General features: G+C 35.6%; 2 long non-coding RNA genes across 3 annotated transcripts in view; one reads left to right on the top strand and one right to left on the bottom strand.

The window, feature by feature from the left end:
• The window catches only part of LOC118526748 (uncharacterized), a 502,548-nt gene extending 496,317 nt beyond the window's left edge, over positions 1-6,231 (top strand). For both annotated transcript variants that reach the window (XR_013447136.1, XR_004912762.2), the window contains one exon: positions 5,524-6,231. This is a non-coding gene — a long non-coding RNA (uncharacterized LOC118526748). The remainder of the gene's footprint in view (positions 1-5,523) is intronic.
• LOC118529453 (uncharacterized) overlaps positions 1-27,028 on the bottom strand; it is a 306,217-nt gene that overhangs the window by 72,587 nt on the left and 206,602 nt on the right. The gene's annotated exons all lie outside the window — the stretch shown is intronic.

Consider the following 27,028-nt stretch of genomic DNA (forward strand, 5'->3'; position numbering starts at 1 on the left):
TTGCAAATGACATATCAGATAAAGGGCTAGTATCCAAAATCTTTAAAGAACGTATCAAACTCAACACCCAAATAACAAATGATCCAATCAAGAAATGGGCAGAAGACATGAACAGGCATTGCTGCAAAGAAGACATCCAAATGGCCAACAGACACATGAAAAAGTGCTCAACATCGCTCAGCATCATGGAAATTCACATAAAAACCTCAATGAGATACCACTTCACACCAGTCAGAATGGCTAAAATTAACAAGTCAGGAAACGACAGATGTTAGCGGGGATGCGGAGAAAGGGGAACCCTCCTACACTGTTGGTGGGAATGCAAGCTGGTGCAGCCACTCTGGAAAACAGTATGGAGGTTCCTCAAAAAGTTGAAAATAGAGCTACCATACGATCCAGCAATTGCACTACTGGGTATTTACCCCAAAGATACAAATGTAGTGATCTGAAGGGGCACATGCACCCCAATATTTATAGCAGCAATGTCCACAATAGCCAAACTATGGAAAGAGCCTAGATGTCCATCAACAGATGAATGGATAAAGAAGATGTGTATATACACAATGGAATATTATGCAGCCATCAAAAAATGAAATCTTGCCATTTGCAACCACATGGATTGAACTAGAGGGTATTATGCTAAGCAAAATAAGTCAATCAGAGAAAGAGAAGTATCATATGATCTCACTGATATGAGGAATTTGAGAAACAAGACAGAGGATCATAGGGGAAGGGAGGGAAAATGAGACAAGACGAAACCAGAGAGGGAGACAAACCATAAGAGGCTCTTAATCTCAGGAAACAAAGTGAGGGTTGCTGGAGTGGAGGGGGGTGGGTGGGATGGGATGGCTGGGTGATGGACATTGGGGAGCGTACATACTATGGTGAGCACTGTGAATTGTGTAAGACTGATGAATCACAGACCTGTACCCCTGAAACAAATATTACATTATATGTTAATAAAAAAAAAAAACAGTTCCCAAACTCTATTTCATTGTTTTAGTAAGTTATTTTTCTGCTTGTATATCAATTCAATAAGAAATATTGGCATTGCTATTCTCCTTAAAATGTACTCACATCAGTGTTGATACTGAAAAATGTAAATGATTCATCTTTAAAAACAGACACGGAACTTATTTGAAAATTAAACAATTTTCAACTCTTTGGGTGGAATTGTATATGACACTTAATGGCTAGATTTAGGAAAGTTTATTATGAATTCCTGTCTAGAGGGAGAATTCACTACTTTTCCTTCACTGTCACTACTTCTACACTCACAACCCTTTTGATATCAAATGTGTGGATTCCTTCCCCCACCCCAAGAAATTCTCTGTGATACAAGCTGGTGTTCTACAAATCAATTCAATTCTGACACCAATCAGAGTTAGTGCAGGCCCCACAGATTAGGGGTTCATAAGACTGCCTTCCTAACCTAACTCAGATATCATTTGCAAGTCCAGGTTTCCATGACCCCCTCCTCAGATGTCATCATTTGATGGAACAGTTCACAGAACTCAGGGAAATATTTACTTATGTTTACAGGTTTATTATATAATAAAGGATATAAAAGAACAGCCAGATTAATAGATAGATACACAGGGAAAGGTCTGGAAAGGTCCCAAGAGCAGGGACTTATATTGCTATGGAGTTGGGGTGCCACCCTCCTGTCCTGCAGATATGTTCGCCAACCTGGAAACCTTTTGGATTTTTATGGAGACTTCATCATGTAGGCATAATTAATCATTAACTCAATCTTCAACCCCACTCCCTTTTCAGAGAATGGGGGTGGAGATGAAAGTTCCAAGCTTCTAATAATGACTTGGACTTCCTGGTGACCAGCCCCATCCTGAAACTATCTAGGAACCCACTAAGAGTCACCTCATTAAAACAAAAAGAAATTACTCTCACCCAGGAAATTCCGAGATTTAGGAGCTCTGTGCCCAGAACCAGGGGCAGCACATATGTGTGTGTGTGTGTGTGTGTGTGTGTGTGTGTGTGTGTGTGTATAAAATTTCACAATTCCATCACCTTTTAAAAAATCTTATCTGAATGACAGCCCCTGCTTTAGCACCAACATATCTATAAAGATATAATTGCTATTAAGTTATGGTGGCTAGAATATGGAAGGAATTTTGACCTGAGTTCCCAATAACAACAAAAACAGAGGCATACTCATGCTTGCTATAATGAAACAGAACAAAGAATGTAAGAAGATAATACGCCTGTCATCCTTTCTCAGTCTTCTGTTCAGAGTCTCTCTTTCTCTATCTCCAGAAAAACTCAGAAGTATTCAGAGAAACATTGTACTCACCATACTCATGCTCCCTAAGCTAATTTTCAAAAAATGCTCTTTAACTTTTTAGCATCAAGAAAAGTAGAAACAGAGGACGGGAAACTGGTAATGAGATAATATAACCTAAAAGGTATAGTTTTTATGAAACATGAACAAATATTTAGGGATTAAATTATGATTATGCTTGCACAGGTGCACATTTGTATGTACACTCACACATGGGTACCAGTGGGAAAATGCACTATTGAATCAGCAAAAAAGGTAGCACCTTAAAAATTAAAAAAAGATGCAAGAAACTATTCTATGACAAGAAATAGAAGAAAAACTTAGAAAACCATATGTATCTTTTTTGTCTATTGCCACATAGCAAACTAGCCCAAAACTTAGTGGCTTAAAACAAGTATTATCATTTATGATTTTTAGGTTGACTTGGATCAGCTGTATATATTTTCTGTTTCCCATGGTGTTGTCTGAGACTATATTCAACTGGAGGCTTGACTGGGGCTAAAACATTCAAGATAGCAGAATGACATGGCTAGCAGTTGCTGCTGGCTGTAGGCTGGGGGCTTAGCTGGGCCTGGACAGCATGTCTTTCATATGATCTGTTCAGCTTATAGCATGGTGGTTCTAAATGGAAATGTTCTAAGTTGTGAAGGCAGAAGATGAAAATCTCTTAAAATTCTGCCTCAGAAATTACATAGTATCTCTTCTGCTGTATTCTATTAGTAAACACTAGTCACAAGGCCAATTAGATCCAAGGAGAAATGAATTAGTCTGAGTTTCTCAACAGAAGAAATAGCAACGAATTTATGGCCATTTTTTTAATCTACCACAGGTATCTTTAGTGAGATAGAAAGAGACATTTTCTATAAAATTCATGTAGAAGGTGATAAGAGGGAAAAATTAGATCAAACAATAATAAAAGAAAACAAAAATAAGAGAGTTCTGGTCCAAGATGGCAACCTAGGAAGACCCTGACCTCACCCCCTCCACAAAGCACACCAAATTACACTTATTAATACATCAATTCCTCCTGAAGAAACACTGGGGACTGACTGAACAGCTACTGAACAACCAAAGACAGAATGGCAAAAGAAAATCAGGAGAGATGAAGATATAGTGGGGGGAACTCCCACCCCTAACACTGTGCACAGCAGTGGGAGACAGATAGTACTGAGGGACTCGGAACAAAATCCTTTTGTCCTTGGGCACAGAAAAAGAAAAAAAAAAAAGGCTTTAAAAAAGCAGGTAGCATATAACAGAGACCATACTAGAACTCTGTCAAGGGGCAGAGAACCTGCTAGAACATTCTCCAGGTCAGAGGGACTGGATAAAGACATGGTTAATGTTCCCATTCCATTTTAAAATCTTAGACCAGAGCAGGGTCTAGACACCAAAACAGGCAGGTCTGGTTGTCACTGTGAGCTTGCAACCTCAGCAAGCCCACAGTTCACAAGCCCAGACCAGCCCTAGTCAGGCTGGGACACAGGAAAAAAGCTGGGGCTTAGAAGAACCAAGAAGTAGCGGCAATGCTCTTTCCCACTGTTCCTTAAAGCCAAGACTGGAGAAGAGTCTGGATGCCACAACAGGCTGGTCCCAACACCATAACTGGCAGGTGTGGTCCTCATAGGGAGCTTGTACCCTCAGCAATCCCAGAATCCCCAAGCCATCAGCCTCTGTCACACTGGGACACAGAAAAATAAAACAACAAATATGAAAAGGATCAAGGAGCTGTGGGGACACTCTCCCCACCTTTACCTTAAAAGTCCAGACCAGAACAGGGTCCAGATCACAGTGAGCTTACGACCTCAGTGACAGTTTGCAAGCCCACATCAGACCCTGTGTTGCTGGGACACAGAAAATAAGTCATGGGGGTATTTATTGGGTTTTATTTTATTTTTTTAATTTATTTCTATTTTATTTTTAAAATTTTGTTTTAATTTTTTTCTCTTTTCTGATATTTTCTACTCATTTTCCTTATTTTTATTTTAATTTTTTTCTTTTATTATTTTCTTCTTTAAAAGAACCTGTGCTTTAAAGAGCAACTAGCATATACAGCCACAGCTCCAGCCACCCAGCAAAAGTCACCAAGCACACACAGCCTCTATAGAGTACACAATGAACAAGACCATTTTTTCAAACTTAGAAGTACCCACTTTGTCTAATCCAAAGTCAACAAAATGGGGAGACAGAGGAATATGCTCCAAAAGAAAGAACAAGAAAAATCCTCAGAAAAAGAACTAAATGAAACAGAGATAAGCAATATGCCTGATAAATAATTTCAAGTAGTGATTGTAAAGATACTCACTGGGCTGGAGAAAAGAGTGAAGGATCTCAGTGAGACTTTGAAAAAAGAGATTGAAAATACTAAAAGAACCAATCAGAGCTGAAGAATACAGTAATTGAAATAAAACACACACACACACTAGAGGGAATCAACAGTAGATTAGAGGATGCAGAAGAATGTATCAACACTTGGGAAAGGTAATGGGAAGCACTCAAGCTGAACAGTGAAAAGATAATTTTTTTTTTAAGTGAGGCTAGATTAGGAGCTATCTTGAGCAACATCAAGTGAACAAACATTCACATTATAGTGTCCCAAAAGGAGAAGAAGAGAGAGAAAAGTGTAGAAAACTTATTTGAAGAAATAACTGAAAACTTCCCTAATGTAGGGAAGGAAATAGATATCCAAGTCCAAGAATCAGAGAGAATTCCAAACAAGATGAACACTGGAAGGGCTACACCATGGCACATAATAAATAAATGTCAAAGGTTCAAGATAAAGACAGAATTTTAAAAGCAGCAAGAGAGAAACAAAAAGTTACCTACAAATTACCTTAAGGGTAAACCTATAAGACTATCAGCTAATTTTTCAGTGGAGACTTTGTAAGTCAGAAAGGAGTGGCATGATATATTCAAAGTGTTGAAAGGAAAAAAAAAATCCCTACAACCAGGAGTACTTTACCCAGCAAAGTTATCATTCAGGTTTGAAGGTGAGGTAAAGAGTTTCCCAAACAAAAGTAAATGATTTTATCACCACTAAACCAGCCTTATAAGAAATGTTAAAATACTTTCTTTTAGTGGAAAATAAATGTCCGTAATTAGACAGTCCATATTATGAATAAGAAGATGTAAAATATGACAACATGTACACAAAACATGGAAAAGTTAGTGAAAAGTTAAGGTGAAAAACAAAACAAGCTTTCTCCTTTTTCTTTTCTTTCTCCTAGAATATGTTTGAACTGAAATGACCATCAAAGTAATAGACTGCTGTTTATATAGGATGTTATAAATGAACCTCATGGTAACCACAAATCCAAAATCTATGTTACATACACAAAAAGTAAAGAGAAGGAATGCCAAAGTTAATGCTACAGAAGCTCATCAACCAAAAAGAAAGGCAAGAGAAGAAGAAAGGAGCAAAGAAGTACTACAAAGCCAACCAGAAAACACATTTTTAAAATGGCAGTAAGTACATACTTACCAATAATTACTTTGAATATAAATGGACTAAATTTTCCAATGAAAAGACACAGCATGGTGGAATGGATTATAAAATAAGACCCACCTATATGCTGCCTACAAGAGACTCAACTCAAACCAAAGACACATATGGAGTGAAAGTGAAGGGATGGAAAAATATTTCCATGCAAATGGAAGTAGAAAAAAAAAGCTGGGGTAGCAATACTTATATCAGACAAAATAGAGTCTAAAACTAAGACCGTAACAAGAGACAAAGAAGAGCATTACAAAATGATAAAGGTATCCAAAAAAAGGATATAACCATTATAAATATCTATGTACCCTACACTAGAACACCTAAATATATAAAGCAAATATTAATGAACACAAAGAAAAATTAATGGTAAAACAACAATAGTCAGGGACTTTAACACCCCACATACATCAATGGATGGATCATCCAGGCAGAAAATCAATGAGGAAACAATGTGTTTGATGGCACATTGGATTTGATGGACATAACAATTATAAAGAACATTCCACTCAAAAAATAAAACCAGAATACACATTCTTTTCTAGTGAACATGGAACATTCTCTAGAATAGATAACATATTAGGCCATAAAACAAGACTCAATAAACTTAAGAAGATTGAAATCATACCATGCATTATTATTTTCTGATCACAACAGTATGAAACTAGAAATAAATCACAAAAAAAAGGGGAAAAAAACACAAACACGACTAAACAACATGATACTGAACAAACCATGGCTCAACAAAGCAATCAAGATAAATTAAAAAAATACATGCAAACAAATCAAAATGAAAAAACAATGGTACAAAATCTTTGAGACACAGCAAAAGCAGTTCTAAGAGGGAAGTGTATAGAGATACAGACCTACCTTAAGAAAAAAGAATAGCTCAAATAAGCAATCTAACCTTACACTTAAAGTAGAAAAAGAACAAAGCCCCAGATGGGTAGAAGAAAGGAAATCATAAAGGTTGTAGTAGTATAAATGATATAAAGGCTAAAAAAGAAAGAGGAAATCAATAAAACCAGAAATTCGCTTTTGAAAAAATAAACAAAATTGACAAACCCTTAGCCAGACTCATCAATAAAAAAAGAGAAAGGACCTGGATAAAATCAAGAATGAGAGAGGAGAAACAACTGACATCACAGAAATACAAAGGATTATAAGAGAATATTATTAAAAACTATATTCCAACAAACTGGACAACCTAGAGGAAATGGATAAATTCCTAGAAAATACAATCTTCCAACACTGAACCAAGAAGAAATAGAAAATCTAAACAGAACAATTACAAGTAATGAAATTGAATTGGTAATAAAAAAAACTACCAAACATAAAAGTCCAGGATCAGATGTATTCAAAAGTGAATTCTACCAGACATTTAAAGAACAGTTAATACCTATTCTACTCAAACTATTCCAAAAAATAGGAGGATGGAAAACTTCCAAGTATATTCTATGAGGCCAGCATTATCCTAATGTTAAAAGTAAAGACAACAAAACACACACACACACACACAAACAAACAAAACAATCCCCAAAACTATAGAACAATATCCATGATGAACATCAATGCAAAAATTCTCAACAAAATGTTAGCAAACTGTACACAACAATAAATTAAAAAGTCAGCACCATCAGGTAGAATTTATAGAACAATATCCATGATTAACATCAATGAAAAAATTCTTAACAAAATGTTAGTAAACTGTATACAATAAATTAAAAAGTCAGCACCATCAGGTGGAATTTATTCCAGGGATACAAGATGATTCAGTATTCACAAATCAATGTCATAAAACCACATCAACAAAATGAAGAACAAAAATCATATAATCATCTCAATAGATATAGAAAAAGCATTTAACAAAGTACAACATCCCTTCAGGATAAAAACTCTAAACAAAGGTTTAGAGGGAATGTACCTCAACATAATAAAGGCCATATATGAAAACCCACAGCTAACATCATACTCAATGGTGAAAAACTGAGCGCTTTCCCTCTAAGGTCAGGAACAAGACAAAGATGTCCACTCTTTCCACTTTTATTCAACATAGTACTGGAAGTCCTAACAACAGCAATCATAAGAAAAAGGAATGAGGTATCCATATTGGTAAAGAAGAATTTAAATAGTCACTATTTGTAGATGACATGATACTATATATAGAAAATCCTAAAGACCCCACCAAAAAACTACTAAAAATAACAAATTCAGTAAAGAGGCAGGATACAAAATTAATACCCAGAAATTAGTAGGGTTTCTATACACTAATACTGAAGTAGCAGAAAGAAATTTTAAAAACACCATTTATGATTGCACCATAAAGAAAAAATATGTAGAAATAAATTTAACCAAAGAGGTGTAAGACCTGTACTTCAAAACTATAAAACATTGATGAAAGGAATTGAAGATGACACAAACAAATGGAAAGATATTCCATGCTCATGGATTGGGAAACAAATATCATTTAAATGTCCATACTACCCAAAGCAATCTACAGACTCAATGCATTCCTTATTGACATAGCAACAGCATTTTCCCCAAAACAAGAACAAATAATACTAAAATATGTAGGGAACCACACAAGACTCTGAATAGCCAAAGCAACCTTGAGAAAGAAGAGCAAAGCTGGAGGTATCACAATATAAGACTTCAGGATATACTACAAGGCTGTAGAAATCAAAATAGTATGGTACTGACATAAAAAAGACACCTAGGTCAATAGAACAGAATAGAAACTCCAGAAATAAAACCAGTTATATGGCCAATTAAGCTATGACAAAGGAGGCAAGAATAAACAATGAGGAAAAGACAGTCTCTTCAAATGGTATTGGGAAAACTGGACAGCTGCACGCAAAAGAATGAAACTGGAGCAGTTTCTAATACCATATACAAAAATAAACTCAAGGGCACCTGGGTGGCTCAGTCGTTAAGCGTCTGCCTTCGGCTCGGGTCATGATCCCAGGGTCCTGGGATCGAGTCCCACATCAGGCTCCCTGCTTGGCGGGAAGCCTGCTTCTCCCTCTCCCACTCCCCCTGCTTGTGTTCCTGCTCTCGCTATCTCTCTCTCTCTGTCAAATAAATAAATAAAATCTTTAAAATAAATAAAAATAAATAAAAAATAAATAAATAAACTCAAGGTGTGCCTGGGTGGCTCAGTTGGTTGGGCATCTGCCTTCGGCTCAGGTCATGATCCTGGCGTCCTGGGATTGAGCCCTGCATCGGGCTCCTTGCTCAGCAGGGGGCCTGCTTTTCCCTCTATCTCTGCCTGCCACTCTGCCTACTTGTGTTCTCTCTCTCTGTCAAATAAATAAATAAAATCTTAAAAAAAAAAAAAAAACTCAAAATGGACTAAAGACCTAAAATGTGAGACCTGAAACCATAAAAATCCTAGAAGAGAGCACAAGCAGTAATTTCTCTGACACTGGCCATAGCAACATTCTTCTAGACATGTCTCCTCTATCAAGGGAAACCAAAGCAAAGATAAAATGATACAACATCAAAATAAAAAGCTTCTGCACAACAAAGGAAACCATTAACAAAAAAAGACAACCTATTGAATAGGAGAATATATTTGAAATGAAACATCCAATAAGGGGTTAATATCCAAAATATATAAAGGAACTATACAACTCAACACCAATAAAACAATCTGATTAAAAAATGGGCAGAGGACCTAGTAGAAATTTTTCCAAAGAAGATATACAGATGGCCGACAGACATATGGAAAAGTGCTCAGCATCACTAATCATTAGGGAAATGCAAATCCAAACCACAATATCATCACCTTATACCAGTAAGAATGGTTAAAATCAAAATGACAAGAAATAACACCTGTTGGTGAGGATGTGGAGAAAAAGGAAACTTCGTGCACTATTGATGGGAATGTAAATTGGTTCAGTCACTATGGAAAACAGTATGGAGTTTCCTCAAATAATTAAAAATAAAATTACTGTATGACTAGTAATTCCACTACTGGGTATTTACCCAAATAAAATGAAGACACTAATTTGAAAAAAATGTATGTTCCCTTATGTTTATTGCAGCATTATTTACAATAGCCAAGATATGGAAGGAACTTAAGTGTCCATCAATATACAAATGGATAAAAGTGGTATACACACACACACACACAGGAATATTACTTAGCCATAAAAAGGATGGGACTGTGCCATTTGAAACAATATGGATGGACCTAGAGGGTATTATGCTAAGTGATTTGTCAGAATCAGAAAGACAAATACCAAGTTATTCCACTTATAAGTGGAATCTTAAAAAAATGAATAAACAAAGAAACACAGAATCAGACCTACATAAACAGAAAATAAACTGATAGTTGTCAGAGGGGAAAGGGGTAGAGGATTGGGCAAAATCAAGTAAGGGAAGTGGGTGGTATAGGCTTCCAGTTATAGAATGACTAAGTCATGGAAATATAAAGAATAGTATAAGAAATACAGTCAATAGTACTGTAATAGTGATGTCACAGAACAGATGGTATAATACATCAAATATAGCATAATGGGGAAATTTGTCAAATCACTAAGCATAGTGATGAATATAGCATAATGGGTATGCTGAATATAGCATAATGTGAATATAGCATAACGGGTAAATTTGTCAATTTGCTGTTATGCATTTGAAAGTAATGTAACATTGTGTATCAACTATACTAAAAATAAACTAACAATGGCAACAAAAATAAGAATGGATTTTTAAAAATTAATGTTTCTGTCCATTTCATATTTTTAAAATTACCTGTGTACAGTGTCTTTTTCAGATATTGACATGTTTTTAGATGTTATTAATGAAACCTAAAATGTTTAACATTTTTTTGGGTGGCTTAACTTATGGTTAATTTTGTTTTTAGATGACTTCTTAGCTGCAGTTCTATGTTGGACTGACTATAAGGTCAATGAAGCTCAATCAATTATGATGGAAGCAAAATCAATTATGATGGAATCAAAATTTACTGTACATGACTTCACTAAATTTCAAGTTTACAGAAAACTAACATGGTAAACAAACACACAAGCACAGAGAATGCTTTAAAGATCATAATCTTTTCCTTTCCAGGTTCCAAAAGATCTATCCGGCCATGGCTGAACATGCCCCATATTTATTTGATTAAACATAAAAAATATTCAGCCATCCCCTCAAACAAAGATGTGATTTCAAATCTCTTCCAGAACTTTCAGCACAACATGGAGATCCTTCTGTATATAATTTACAATGAATTTCATCATGTTGTATTTTACTTATTTCTTAGATTCTTACATTTCTTTCCCTGGACTGTGAGTTTTCATTATTTTATGAAATGAACCTGAAGGTTAGAAAAATCCTTGCCCTAAGGTTTGCTGAAAGGTGAATGAACAGGTTTAAGCACTAAGTAGAAGACAACATATTTTTTTATCCCAGAGTTTATGTATCTTATTTAAAATAAATATTGACCTTTTCAGACTATTTCATTTAGTGTTATTATATGGTAACAGAATATACACAGTCACAGAAAGGAAAATTCTACCACTTTGTATATCTAATTTCAGTAATGACTCGTAATGATAGCCTCTGATCTATAATAGCAGAAACTATGTTTAACTCAATATAAGTATTTCCCCACAGAAAGTACTCAGAATATTAAAAATTAAAAAGACAAAACTACAGTTTAGAATTCATATGAACTAAATTATGTTTGACATCAACTTTGAAAATCTGGTAACTATTTTAGTTCTGTATGTACATTTATCCATTCAACTATTCACTTATTCAGTGCTCTCCCAAAACTCTGTTGGACACTGGATCCAAAAAGAAAAATAAAACCACATTCTTGATTTCAAAGAACTATTATCAACCAATCCGCTAACTAACCAATATGCCTATTATATAAAAGACATTATTTTTGTTATATGATATAGAGAAATTATTATATAGCTTTAAAATATTAGTAGTCATGATACAAATAATAGCAAATGAGCTCTGCTTTTTCCTATCATTGTATTAAGTATTTTATTCAGATTAGAGTAATTTTATGAGGTAGATTCTATCATTATCCCCATTTTAAAGACCAAGACACAAACTATTAGAGGGATAAAGGAACTCAGGCAGTAGCGTTGCTAAGAAACTAATCCTGTATATTCTTAAAGGCATTCCATAGCCCAGGCTACTTACTCTTACTATATCAGTCACTGTGAATATGGATTTTGAATTAATTGTGAGAACATGACAGGGAGAAAAGGGAAATGAGAAAAAACTGTCAATATAAACTCTATAAAGGGCTTTTTTAAAATAGTGAAATATACCACTACACATCTATTAAACTGGCCAAAATTACAACACTGACAGACTCAAATGCTGGAGAGGCTGTGAAGCAACAGGAACTGTCATACATTCTGGTTGGAATGCAAAATGGTACAGCCATTTTGGAAGAAAGTTTTGTGGTTTCCTACAAAACTAAACATACTCAAACCACACACTCCAACAGTCATGCTCCTTAGTATTTACCCAAATGAGATGAATATTTAGGTCTACACAAAAACCTGCACATGGATGTTTATAGTAGCTTTTTTCATAATTGTCCAAACTTGGAAGCAACAAAGATGTCCTTCAGTAGGTGAATGGATAAATGCACTGTGGTACATCCATACAATGGAATATTATTCAACACTACAATGAAATGAGCTATCAAGTCAGGAAAAGACATGGAGGAAACTGAAATGCACCTTACTAAGTGAAAGAATCTAATTTGAAAAGGCCATATACTGTATAATTCCAACTATATGACATTCTAGAAAAGGTAAAACTATGGAGAATAAGATCAGTGGTTATGAGGAGTAGAAAAGGAGAGAGATGAATAGGCAGAGCACAATTTTTAAAGCAGTGAAAATACTCTATGATATTATAATGATGGATACAGGTCATTACACATTTTTTCCAAACCCATAGAACATGCAATGCCAAGAGTGAACTGTAATGTAAACTATGGACTTGAGTGATTGTGAAGTGTCAATGTAGGTTCATTCTTAGTATAAAATGTACCATTCTGGTGAATGATGTTAATAGTGGAGGAGCCTATGCATGGGTGGGGCAGGGCAAATCTCTGTACTTTTCTTCCTTTCAATTTTAGTGTAAACTAACACTTCTCTAAAAAATAAAGCCTTAAAATATTGAGATAGCTTTAATAATATAATTAATGCTAGATTAATTATAATAATCATTAAAATGAAAATTTGAAACTAAGTAGCAGTTAAGGATTTTTTATGACTCCATTTGCTTTGATCACACACAAACACTTACACACACACACTCCTAATATGATTCAAATAAGGACATTGGAAATATCCTAAGCATGAGATAAAGATTTTTTCCACCTCATTCCCCATGTAAGATTCTTAACCCTCAGTTAACCTCAGTCTTGATTTGAAAAAGTGGACAAGATGGACTGCAATAAACAATGAATGTTGAACCCCAAATAACTAATTAGACAAAATATCAGTGCATGGTATAAATGTAAAATGTATATATGTCATCATAATAACAATTTTAGATCATTCAGTAGAAGGATAACTCAGTAGCTCAGGGTTGCATTTTACTATAGCAATATACATCAGCTAACTCCCCCTTTTTTGAAAAAATCTGAAGTAGTATACCTGGAACTCCTACATTAATTCATATAAATGCCAGCTACATAATTGTCCTTGCTTTCTTTTTCAAAATAACCTAGAACACAATTTTGAGAATAAAAATTTACATTTTAACTAGTATTTGAGATTTACTAGTTCAATTCTTCCTGTTCTGTGAGATGTTGACATCTTTTAGTATTTTAGAGTAATATTTTACCAAGATTTTATATTTTAGTTCATAAATTTCTTCCTAGTTTCTTGCAGATCATGTTAGCAATGGAGTTCTAAAATAAAATATTGCACATTTTTCATGTTCTTAGCTTGGGGAATTAAATTTGTACCCTTTTAAACTTCATATCTTAAATTCTATTGAAACTTAATTCTTATTTAACAAATAGTCTTCCCTGCTTATTTATTGTTTAGTCTCTGCAATAATCTTTGAAAATGAGAAAGATCAATGTTAGAGGCTTGAAGACCTAGTTATGAATATGATTCCCACATTAATGAAGATCCAGAAAAAGACAGTGGGAGCTGAGATTGAATGTTGATTACTTGGTTGACAAACATGACCGTTTAGACAAGGTCACAAAGATATGTTTTAGAATAATAATGATCTCAAAAGTCTCAAAATCAAATACCTATCCCTAGTGCTCAATCATACTAATTCTACTTCAGTACGTACCAGCACTTCACATAAGGTGCTCAATAAATATTTGTTAAAAATGATGATGAAACACAGATAGCCTTCACATAAAACATTAAGGTATATTCTTGCTGAATAAATTTATGAGCTTACATTATAAATATTTTTGGAATATAAGATATATGGCTACACTATAATTTTTTAGGCAACTAAAATTTTCCTCTTAAAGACTTATTTAATGTTATCCCTCTTTTGTTTTAAATTTTAATTTCATATGTTAATTATCCAAATGAAATATTCAACTATATTAATTTATAGTCTATATCAATTATCAGTTCATCAATCTGACCAATTTCTCTTATTTCTATGCCAATTTTCTAATTTTGATGCTGAAAGGAATGCCAACCAAACAAACTGATAATGATAGGGTTCAAGTGGGAATAGGAGTTTTATTTTATAAAATACACATCAAAATAACTTTATTTTAAATGAAAAAAAAAGGAATCCCATAATATAAGCACATCTGACTTCTCTTATTAAATACAGCATTAAAATATAAGCATTAATATTCTATAAAGTCTTTTTTATATTTGCATATTGTTTCACTGTAGTGGTTTCTGCATTGGTTAAATTTTTAGATTTTTGAAAAAGGGAAAAATGACAACTTTTCTAATAAGAGATTTTGTTATACAAACAGACTAATGCTAGAAGTCTGTTTTGTTTGTTTGGTATACTTTTTTTATCACTTCACTTTTAACCTATCTTTCTTTGTGTTTAAGATGGATTTCACTTTTAAAAATATCTTTATTAAGATATAATCTACATACTATAAAATTTATCCATCTTAAGTGCTCATTTCAATATATTTACAGTTGTATAACTATCATGATAATCTAATTTTAGAATATTTTCTTCATTAAAGAAACATCATATTCACTTACAGACACTCCCTACCCCCATATCCAATGAAGTGCATTTCTTTCCTTTTTATTAAAATTTTTAATTAATTAATTAATTAATTAATTTGTGAGAGAGCTGGGGAGGAGCAGAGGGAGAAGGACAAGCAGACTCCATGCTTTGTGTGGAGCCCGATGCAGGGCTTGATCCCACGACCCTGAGATCATGACCTGAGCTGAAATCGAGTTGGATGCTTAACCCACTGAGTCATCCCAGGTGTCCCCCAATAAAGTGCATTTCTTACAGACACTTTCACTTGGGAATTGCTTTACTATGTAGTCCACATATCTCTATAATTGGAGTGTTTAGTTCACTTATATGTAATGTAATTATTGATATGTTTGAGTTTAAACATTTTGCTACTTATTTTTTAAAAGTCCTAAATCTATTGAATTAAATGAATTTGTAATTTAAAAATCCTTCCTACAAAAGAAATTTCAGGCAAATATAATTTATATGGCCAATTCTATCATTCTATGAAATAATTGAAAATATAAATACTTTTTGAAAATTTTCCCAACTAGTTTTATGAGGCTGGCATTACCCTGATATCAAAATCTGACCAAGATAGTTCAAAAATATATATGGACCAATATTCCTTAATCATACTAATTATATGAATGACCATAGATTTAAACATTACAAGCAAAATTTTGGGAAAAAAATCAATCAAGCATTATATAAGACAGATAATGCACCATGGCACATTATCTTAGAAATTTTAAGTTGGGGCACCTGGGTGGCTCAATCAGTTGAGCATTAGACTCTTGGTTTTGGCTCAGCTCATGATCTCATGGTAGTCAGATGGAGTTCCATGTTGGGCTCTGAGCTCAGGGGTGGGGGTCTGCTTGAGATTCTCTCCCTTTCCCTCTGCTCTTCCCCCTGCTCACACACTCTAGAAAAATAAATAAATCTTTAAAAAAAAAGGGAAAAGAAATTTTAGGTTAATTTAACATTAGAAAATCAATCAATGTAGGGGTGCCTGGGTGGTTTAGTCAGTTAAGTGTCTAACTCTTGATTTTGGCTCAGGTCATGATCTCAGGGTGGTGAGATCAAGCCCCAAATTAGGCCCCATGCTGGCCTGGAGCCTGCTTAAGATTCTCTCTCTCTTTTCTTCCTCTGTCCCTCCCCAATCTTTCACTCTAAAAAAATAAAATAAAATAAAATAAATCAATGTAAATGACCATATTAACAGAAAAATTGAGCAAAAGCACTTGGCAACTCTCAATAAATTTGGAAGAGCATGAAATAAAATTCAATACATAAAATCCGTCAACAGACTAGAAATAAGAAAAGTAGGAAAAATCAGCCAATCTGATTAAGGGTATTCGTGAATGAAAGTCCTTGACCTGTCTAATACTTAATGGCAAATATTGAATGTTTTCCTCTAAGATTTGATGTAAGTCAAGCTTATCTACTCACAGTTGTTTTATTCAATACCACACTGGAGATTCTAAGCATTATAATCAGTCAAAAAATTAAAGGGTACATAGATTAAAAATAAAATAGTAAACTATTAATTCATAGATAACATGATTATGCATGCAGAGAACTATTAAGACTAATAAATTTAGCAACAGTCACAATATATTAAAATACAGAAGTGAATTTTATTTCTATGTTATACAATATAAAATAAAAAATACATAATTTCAAAAGAACAAAAGATACATAAGAAGAATTCTAGTACATGATATGCTCTGTATTGAACATGAAAAGTAAAATTATAGAAGGCATAAATAAATAAGGAGATATACAGTGCTAGTGACTTGGAAAAACCAATATTTTTAGGATTTAATTCTACCAAAATTATTTTTTAGATTCACTATAACTCCAATGAAAATTTTAATAGGTTTTTTTAAAATTTGACAGTTTTAAAAATTATAAGAAATGCAAAGTATCTCATATAGGAAAACAATCCTGGCAATGAACAAAGATTAAGATACCTGGACTACAAGAATTACCCCAGATCTACAATAATCAAGGCATTATGATATTTAATTTGATTAAATGTCAATTAATAATTTGGCAATGTGGGAAAAGGTATCTCTTTTTAAATAAATGGTGTTGGAAAAATTGCATATCTCAATAGATAAAATGACTTCCATACTCTAATTCCATTTATAAAAATTAATCTGAGATGAATTACAGACCGAAAGATTAGCATTACTACATTTCTTGAAGCACAATTAAGAGAATATAATGAAACAACTAGAATTCACAAAAATTTATCGGACAGGATATTTAAAGCACAAACCATTCCACTATTGATCAACAGGCGATCTCATAAACACATTGTGGTATATTCAAATCATGGACTATCCATTAATAAAAGGGAGTCAACAAAGAAGCACAAGGCAATATGATGAACCCCATAGATATTATTGAGTGAAAGAATTTGGACACAGTAAATTATTCTGAGTGAAAGAATTTGGACACAGTTAAGTACATATTGTATGATTAAATTTATATAAAGTCAAAGAGCAGACAAACTAATTTTTAACTATAGAATTCATAAAGTGGGAGGAGCAAGATGGCGGAGGAGTAGGAAACCTAAATTTTGTCTGGTCCCAGGAATTCAGCTAGATAGGGATCAAACCATTCTGAACACCTACAAACTCAACAGGAGATCAAAAAGAATAGCAGCAACTCTCTGAACAGAAAAGCGACCACTTACTGGAAGGTAGGACATGCGGAGAAGTGAATCTGAGGCAATATTCGGGAAGATAGACTGCAGGGGGAGGGAGCCTCTGTCAGCCACTACCAGCAAGTGATAGAGCAGCGGTGCACAAAATAGGAACTTTTAGAAGTCGGCTCTGCTGAGGGACGTCGCTCCAGTGGCTAAGCGGGGGGTGGAACCCTCGCGGGACAGTGTGGTCTCAGGACTGTCAGGGTCACAGAAAGACCGGGGGTGCCTGAGTGCGGTAGAACTCCCAGGTATCGGAGCAGGGAAGCCGGTTGCAGAGACGGAGCTGAGGAGTGGGCTATCAGCTCGGGGTTGCCATAAACCATGATCCGCGGCACAGTCGGGCCACTGCTCCTCCAGCAGGGACCCAACAAGCAGCAGATCCGGGGAGACTCACCTTCCTCCCCTGGGAGGAGTGGCACGGGAGCGCACCACAGGGTTCTGCTGGGTTTGGAGACTCCACATGGGGTTGGGTGCCAGAGATAGAAACGTTCGGTCACAGGCTGGGTGAGCATGGAGTGCGGCCAGAGACCGGGGAGACGGGAGTGATTGACTGCTTTAATCTGGTGGCATACTGAGGAGTGGGGCCCTGAGTTCTCGGCTCCTGCAGGGCAGAGATTGGGAGGCCGCCATTTTCACTCTCATCCTCCAAAGCTGTATGGAAAGCTTGCAGGGAACAAAAGCTCCTGAGAGCAAACCCGAGCAGATTACTTAGCCCGACCAGCAAGGGCGGGGAAATTCCACCTCCGGCAAAGACATTTGGGAACCACGGCAATAGGCCCCTGCCCCAGAAGATCAGCAAGAACAGCCAGCCAAGACCAAGTTTACCGATCAATGAGAACGGCAGAACTCCAGCGCTAGGGGAATACAGTGCATAGAATTCATGGCTTTTTTCCCCATGATTCTTTAGTCTTTCAAAGTTAATTTTTTTAATTTTCTTTTTTTTCTTTTTCTTTTTTTTATTTGAATTTTTCTTTTTCCCTTTTTCAACCAACATCTTATCAATCCCTTTTTTAAAAAATCTTTTTTATTTTTCATTTTTAGAGTCGTATTCCACCCCTTCATAGTAATTAACCTTATTTATGGTATATATATATATAGTTCTCTCTTTAAAATTTTGGGATACAGTTTCTTCTAACAGACCTAAATATACCCTAAATCTCTATTGTACAGCTTTGTTCTAGGCTCCTGCCTGACCACATTCTCTCCTTTTTTTTTTTTTTTAATCCTCTTCTTTTTTCAACCAACTTCTCATCAATTCCTTTTATAAAATCTTTTATAATTTTCATCTTTACAGTCATATTCCATCCTTTCATTGTATTTACCCTTATTTTTGTACATATATGTTTTTCTTTCTTTAAAATTTTGGAGGCAATTTCTTCTAACAGACCAAAATACGCCCAAACTCTAGTGTGTGGTACTGATCTATGCACCAGCCTGATCATATTTGATCATATTCATTTTTTTTTGTTTTGTTTTGTTTTTTATCTTTTTCAGATTTTTTCAGGTTTCAGGTCTCTTCTGATTTGTTCAGTGTATATTTTCTGGGGTCATTGTTACCCTGTTAGCATTTTGTTCTCTCATTCATCTATTCTCCTCTGGACAAAATGACAAGACGGAAAAAATCACCTTAAAAAAAAAAAGAACAAGAGGCAGTACCGACTGCCAAGGACCTAATCAATACAGACTTTAGTAAGATGTCAGAACTAGAGTTCAGAATGATGATTTTAAAGATACTAGCTGGGCTTGAAAAAAGCATGGAAGATATTAGAGAAACACTTCCTGGAGAAATAAAAGAACTAAAATCTAACCAAGTCGAAATCAAAAAGGTTATTAATGAGGTGCAATCAAAAATGGAGGCTCTAGCTGCTAGGATAAATGAGGCAGAAGAGAGAATTAGTGATATAGAAGACCAAATGATGGAAAATAAAGAAGCAGAGAAAAAGAGAGACAAAAAACTACTGGATCACGAGGACAGAATTCGAGATATAAGTGATAACATAAGACGAAACAATATTAGAATAATTGGGATCCCAGAAGAAGAAAGAGAGAGAGGGGCAGAAGGTATATTGGAGCAAATTATAGCAGAGAACTTCCCTAATTTGGGGAAGGAAACAGGCATCAAAATCCAGGAAGCACAGAGAACCCCCCTCAAAATCAATAGAAATAGGTCAACACCCTGACATCTAATAGTAAAACTTACAAGTCTCAGAGACAAAGAGAAAATCCTGAAAGCAGCTCAGGACAAGAGATCTATAACCTACAATGGTAGAAGCATTAGATATCTACAGAGACCTGGCAGGCCAGAAAGGACTGGTATGATATATTCAGAGCACTAAACGAGAACAATATGCAGCCAAGAATACCATATCCAGCTAGGCTGTCATTGAAAATAGAACGGGAGATAAAAAGCTTCCAGGACAAACAAAAACTAAAGGAATTTGCAAACACGAAACCAGCCCTACAAGAAATATTGAAAGGGGTCGTCTAAGCAAAGAGAGAGCCTAAAAGTAACATAGACCATAAAGGAACACAAGCATATACAGTAACAGTCCCCTTACAGGCAATACAATGGCACTAAATTCATATCTTTCAATGGTTACCCTGAATGTAAATGGGCTAAAAGCCCCAATCAAAAGACACAGGCTATCAGATTGCATTAAAAAACAAGACCCATCGATATGCTGTCTGCAAGAGACTCATTTTAGACCCAAAGACACCCCCAGATTGAAAGTGAGGGGGTGGAAAACCATTTACCATGCTAATGGACACCAAAAGAAAGCTGGAGTGGCAATCCTTATATCAAACAAGTTAGATTTTAAACCAAAGACTATAATAAGAGATGAGGAAGGGCACTCTATCATACATAAAGGGTCTATCCAACAAGAAGATCTAACCATTGTAAATATCTATGCCACTAACATGGGAGAAGCCAATTATATAAGGCAATTAATAACAAAAGCAAAGAAACACATTGACAACAATACAATAATAGTGGGGAACTTTAACAATCCACTCACTGAAATGGACAGCTCATCTAAGCAAAAGATCAACAAGGAAATAAAGACTTTAAATGACACACTGGACCAAATGGACTTCACAGATATATTCAGAACATTTCATCCCAAAGCAACGGAATACACATTCTTCTCTAGTGCCCATGGAACACTCTCCAGAATAGGTCACATCCTAGGTCACAAATCAGGTCTCAACTGGTACCAAAAGATCGGGATTATTCACTGCATATTTTCAGACCACAATGCTTTGAAACTAGAACTCAATCACAAGAGGAAAGTCGGAAAGAACTCAAATACATGGAGGCTAAAGAGCATCCTACTAAAGTATGAATGGGTCAACCAGGAAATTAAAGAAAAATTTAAAAAATTCATGGAAACCAATGAAAATGAAAACACAACTGTTCAAAATCTTTGGGATGCAGCAAAGGCAGTCCTAAGAGGAAAGTATAGAGCAATACAAGCCTTTCTCAAGAAACAAGAAAGGTCTCAAGTACACAACCTAACCCTACACCTAAAGGAGCTGGAGAAAGAACAGCAAATAAAGCCTAAACCCAGCAGGAGAAGAGAAATAATAAAGATCAGAGCAGAAATCAATGAAATAGAAACCAAAAGAACAGTAGAACAGATCAATGAAACTAGGAGCTGGTTCTTTGAAAGAATTAACAAGATTGATAAACCCCTGGCCAGACTTATCAAAAAGAAAAGAGAAAGGACCCAAATCAACAAAATCATGAATGAAAGAGGAGAGATCACAACCGACACCAAAGAAATACAAACAATTATAAGAACATATTATGAGCAACTATATGCCAGCAAATTAGATAACGTGGAAGAAATGGATGCATTCCTAGAGATGTATCAACTACCAAAACCGAACCAGGAAGAAATAGAAAACCTGAACAGACCCATAACCAGTAAGGAAATTGAGGCAGTCATCAAAAATCTCCCAACAAAAGCCCAGGGCCAGATGGCTTCCCAGGGGAATTCTACCAAACATTTAAAGAATTAATACCTATTCTTCTGAAACTGTTCCAAAAAATAGAAATGGAAGGAAAACTTCCAAACTCATTTTATAAGGCCACCATTACCTTGATCCCCAAACCAGAAAAAGACCCCATCAAAAAGGAGAATTACAGACCAATATCCTTGATGAACATGGATGCAAAAATTCTCACCAAAATACTAGCCAATAGGATCCAACAGTACATTAAACAGATTATTCACCACGACCAAGTGGGATTTATCCCTGGGCTGCAAGGTTGGTTCTACATCCGCAAATCAATCAACGTGATACAATACATTAACAAAAGAAAGAACAAGAATCATATGATCCTCTCAATAGATGCAGAAAAAGCATTTGACAAAGTACAGCATCCTTTCTTGGTCAAAACTCTTCAGAGTATAGGGATAGAGGGTACCTACCTCAATATCATAAAAGCCATCTATGAGAAACCTACAGCGAATATCATTCTCAATGGGGAAAAACTGAGAGCTTTCCCTCTAAGGTCAGGAATGCAGCAGGGATGTCCACTATCACCACTGCTATTCAACATAGTATTAGAAGTCCTAGCCACAGCAATCAGACAACAAAAAGAAATAAAAGGCATCCAAATCGGCAACGAAGAAGTCAAACTCTCACTGTTTGCAGATGATATGATACTTTATGTGGAAAACCCAAAAGACTCCACCCTAAAACTGGCAGAACTCATACAGGAATTCAGTAAAGTAGCAGGATATAAAATCAATGCACAGAAATCAGTGGCATTCCTATACACCAACAACAAGAGAGAAGAAAGTGAAATTAGGGAGTCGATCCCATTTACAATTGCATCCAAAACCATAAGATACCTAGGAATAAATCTAACCAAAGAGGCAAAGAATCTGTACTCAGAAAACTATAGAATACTCATGAAAGAAATTGAGGAAGACAAAAGAAATGGAAAAACATTCCATGCTCATGGATTGGAAGAACAAATATTGTGAAGATGTCAATGCTACCTAGAGCAATCTACACATTCAATGCAATCCCCATCAAAATACCATCCACTTTTTTCAAAGAAATGGACCAAATAATCCTAAAATTTTTTTTTTTTTTTTTTTTTTTTTTAAGATTTTATTTATTTATTTGACAGAGAGAGAGTACAAGCAAGGAGAGCGGCAGGCAGAGGGAGAGGGAGAAGCAGGCCTCCCGTGGAGCAGGGAGCCCGATGCGGGGCTCGATCCCAGGACTCCGGGATCATGACCTGAGCCGAAGGCAGTCGCTTAACCAACTGAGCCACCCAGGCGCCCCTAATCCTAAAATTTGTATGGAACCAGAAAAGACCCCGAATAGCCAGAGGAATGTTGAAAAAGAAAAGCAAACCTGGTGACATCACAATTCTGGACTTCAAGCTCTATACAAAGCTGTCATCACAAGACAGTATGGTACTGGCACAAAGACAGACCCATAGATCAATGGAATGGAATAGAGAGCCCAGAAATGGACCCTCAACTCTATGGTCAACTAATCTTCGACAAAGCAGGAAAGAATGTCCAATGGAAAAAAGGCAGTCTCTTCAATAAATGGTGTTGAGATAATTGGACAGCCACATGCAAAAGAATGAAACTGGACCATTTCCTTACACCACACACAAAAATAGACTCAAAATGGTTGAAAGAACTAAATGTGAGACAGGAGTCCATCAAAATCCTAAAGGAGGGCGCCTGGGTGGCTCAGTTGGTTAAGCGACTGCCTTCGGCTCAGGTCATGATCCTGGAGTACCTGGATCGAGTCCCGCATCGGGCTCCCTGCTCGGCAGGGAGTCTGCTTCGTCCTCTGACCCTATCCCCTCTCATGTGTTCTCTCTCTCTCATTCTCTCTCTCTCAAATAAATAAATAAAATCTTTAAAAAAAAAAATCCTAAAGGAGAACACAGGAAGCAACCTCTTCGACCTCAGCTGCAGCAACTTCTTCCTAGAAACATCGCCAAAGGCAAGGGAAGCAAGGGCACAAATGAAGTATTGGGACTTCATCAAGATAAAAAGCTTTTGCACAGCAAAAGAAACAGTCAACAAAACCAAAAGACAACCGACAGAATGGGAGAAGATATTTGCAAATGACATATCAGATAAAGGGCTAGTATCCAAAATCTTTAAAGAACTTATCAAACTCAACACCCAAAGAACAAATGATCCAACCAAGAAATGGGCAGAAGACATGAACAGATATTTTTCCAAAGAAGTCATCCAAATGGCCAACAGACACAAGAAAAAGTGTTCAACATTGCTTGGCATCATGGAAATCCACATCAAAACCTCAATGAGATACCACCTCACACCAGTCACAGTGGCTAAAATTAACAAGTCAGGAAACGACAGATGTTGGCAGGGATGCAGAGAAAGGGGAACCCTCCTACACTGTTGGTGGGAATGCAAGCTGGTGCAGCCACTCTGGAAAACAGTATGGAGGTTCCTCAAAAAGTTGAAAATAGAGCTACCATATGACCCAGCAATTGTACTACTGGGTATTTGCCCCAAAGATACAAATGTAGTGATCCGAAGGGGTACGTGCACCCCGATGTTTATAGCAGCAATGTCCACAATAGCCAAACTATGGAAAGAGCCAAGATGTCCATTGACAGATGAATGGAAAAGAAGAGTTGGTATATATATATACAATGGAATATTATGCAACCATCAAAAGGAATGAAATCTTGCCATTTGCAACCACATGGATGGAACTGGAGGGTATTATGCTGAGCGAAATAAGTCAATCAGAGAAAGACATGTATCATATGACCTCACTGATATGAGGAATTCTTAATCTCAGGAAACAAACTGAGGGTTGCTGGAGTGGTGGGGGGTGGGAGGGATGGGGTGGCTAGGTGATAGACATTGGGGAGGGTATGTGCTATGGTGAGCGCTATGAATTGTGTGAGACTGTTGAATCACAGACCTGTACCTCTGAAACAAATAATACATTATATGTTAAAAAAAAAAAAAAAAAAAAAGAAGAAGGAGAAGAAGAAGATAGCAGGAAGGGAAAAATGAAGGGGGGGGGACCAGAGGGGGAGATGAACCATGAGAGACTATGGACTGTGATAAACATACTTAGGGTTCTAGAGGGGAGGGAGGTGGGGGGATGGGTTAGCCTGGTGATGGGTATTAAAGAGGGCATGTACTGAATGGAGCAGTGGGTGTTATACACAAACAATGAACTATGGAACACTACATCAAAAACTAATGATGTAATGTATGGTGATTAACATAACATAAAGAAAAACAATTCATAAAGTGGTTGCCTCTGCAAATCGGGGGGGAATTGAATACAAAATCTCAAAGGGGATATTCTGGAGGAGAAAACAATATATATATTGAGATAATGAAAACACTGATATACACAATTGTCAAAATTTATTGAATGTACACTGGATATCTGTGCATTTTAGTATATATAAATGATACCGATATTAAAAATAATTAGTCTGTTTTGAAATAAAAATTTGACAATTGACACTTTCCTTATAAATCCATTGTGGATGCCCTGCTTTCAGGTACCTAGACCATTTTGCTTCAAGGTAATCTCATAGACCAAAATAAAACAATTCATCTGATAGCATACATGTTTGTTCAGAAACAGTCATGCATCATACTGAAAATGGAAAAAAAGGAATAAAGTTACATCAAAACAAGTATCAAAGCAGAATTTTAGCCAAATTATAGATATGAGGCAAAACAAATGCGTGTGTGTCTCTAGTCTTTATTTCATCCCTATGCCATATACTTACTTTATAATTATCTGTATGCTAGATAAACATCAAAGTCTTCTACTTGTATTTACAATGGCTTTGCTTTGAATGCTATTGCAGTATAATTTGATTCACAAAGTTCTACGAGCCTTATATATTCATTGTGAAGTGGAATTGTTAATGCTACAACATGATCCTTCCTGTCCTGTTGAGTGGCTTTTCAGGTACTCAAGAGACTAGGAAGTCAAAGAATGTCAGCTACTCTGCCAACTAAGACACTTGGCCCCCTTTTGACTAATTAGGTGTTGGACAAATATTGATTTAATACTAATAAGCCTTAAAACATGGGCTCTAATTTCTCCCCCTGGGGTATTTCAACTGAAGGGTTGACTTTTAAAGTCCTTCACTTAATTTGGATTAGGCAATTTGGAAGACTCAGGCACTTGAGAAGTTGGGACTCTTTAAAGCTGTCAATGATATATAATATTCAGCCATAGGAATGTCCGCCCTTCCAGGTTACAGAAGGGTGATGTGCAAATACTTATGTGATGCTCAGGGAAGCAAGAATGGTTTCACTTGTTCCAGTGGTACTTGCTGCTTGAAGTAATTTACATTGGTGGGCAAAGGAATGAGAGTGGCAAAAATATTATGTGTATATATGTGTGTGTGTGTATTAAATGCACACACCACACACACAAAAAGAAGTAGGTAATTAACATATTAACACATAATACCCTCAAACTGAAAATCAATTCTAAGACTCATTCATTTTCTTAATCTAGACACATGAATGTACCTTTTTAAAACAATATGCCTGAATATGACTTTGTTTTGGTTTCAGCCTTTAAATAAAACCTCATTTAATTGTAGTCTAAAGAAGATTTGCTCTCAAATTCTATTCTAAAACTTTGCATAACATGCAGTTTTCAATACAAATGAAGACTGCAAAAATACTATCACTCTTAATTCCTTCACAGAGCAAATATTCAGGGGAAATATTTAGGTCATGTCATTATATCTATTGTCAGCTACTATCCCTTCTATGCTTGCACAATATGGCACAATAATCATTGATATTTCTTATGATGATATTGAAGCCAGCTAAAGATAAAATAAGTTAAAATATAATTATTATACAAATGAAAGTTTGTTTACTTTATTCTGCATCTTTAAAATGTTTTTATATTTTTATTGTACAAGTAATTTATGTTCCTTTCTTTAAAAGAATCATATGTGATGCAGCAGACATAATTAGTTGATAATCTGACAACTATCCTTTCTCATTGATGTCATTCACTGAGATGTTTAAGTCCTAAATACTGGTATCAAAGGACAAAGGGTAAAGGTTTTTAAAACTAGCAAGTTTGACCCTCAGTGCTGATAGGTTCTGTTTCATTCTCTGAGTTAAGATGATGAGAATAGCTATAATTTTGTATCAAGTGCAAATTAAAATTGGAAAAAGACTGTGTAAGGCTATCCTGCTGGAATGTCTTCCTTATGATCTATATTGTTGCTGGTATATGTGTATTTTAGAGATTATATAAAGATTGGTATCTTCCTAGGTTTGTATTCCATATATCAGGTACTATATTT

The sequence above is a fragment of the Halichoerus grypus genome, chromosome 1, assembly GCF_964656455.1.
Source record: "Halichoerus grypus chromosome 1, mHalGry1.hap1.1, whole genome shotgun sequence".
Lineage (NCBI taxonomy): Eukaryota > Metazoa > Chordata > Mammalia > Carnivora > Phocidae > Halichoerus > Halichoerus grypus.